A 296-nucleotide genomic window follows, 5' to 3' on the forward strand; every position below is an offset into this window, starting at 1 on the left:
GACATCTTGGACAGTTCAGACAGACCATCATAGAAGATACCTATGATGCTCTATTCAGAAAGCATGTCAGAGGGACACTTTTTGATCAATTGTTTGTATCTTTCCCAAGCTTCATAGAGGGATTCACCTTCCTTCTGTCTGAAGGTTTGGACTTCCACTCTAAGCTTACTCAATTTTTGAGGTGGAAAGAACTTTGCCAAGAAGGCATTGACTAGCTTTTCCCAAGAATTCAGACTTTCTTTAGGTTGTGAGTCCAACCATATCCGAGCTCTGTCTCTTACAGCAAAAGGGAATAT

At 40.9% G+C, this 296-nt stretch overlaps 1 non-coding gene across 1 annotated transcript; it reads left to right on the plus strand.

The window, feature by feature from the left end:
• Nucleotides 1-59: 59 nt before the first annotated feature.
• On the plus strand, nucleotides 60-167 carry LOC127746366 (small nucleolar RNA R71). The gene has a single exon (XR_008007985.1). It is a non-coding gene; the product is annotated as a small nucleolar RNA R71 (small nucleolar RNA).
• The last annotated feature ends 129 nt before the right edge of the window (nucleotides 168-296 follow it).

Source organism: Arachis duranensis, chromosome 3, assembly GCF_000817695.3.
Source record: "Arachis duranensis cultivar V14167 chromosome 3, aradu.V14167.gnm2.J7QH, whole genome shotgun sequence".
In the NCBI taxonomy this organism is placed as follows: domain Eukaryota; kingdom Viridiplantae; phylum Streptophyta; class Magnoliopsida; order Fabales; family Fabaceae; genus Arachis; species Arachis duranensis.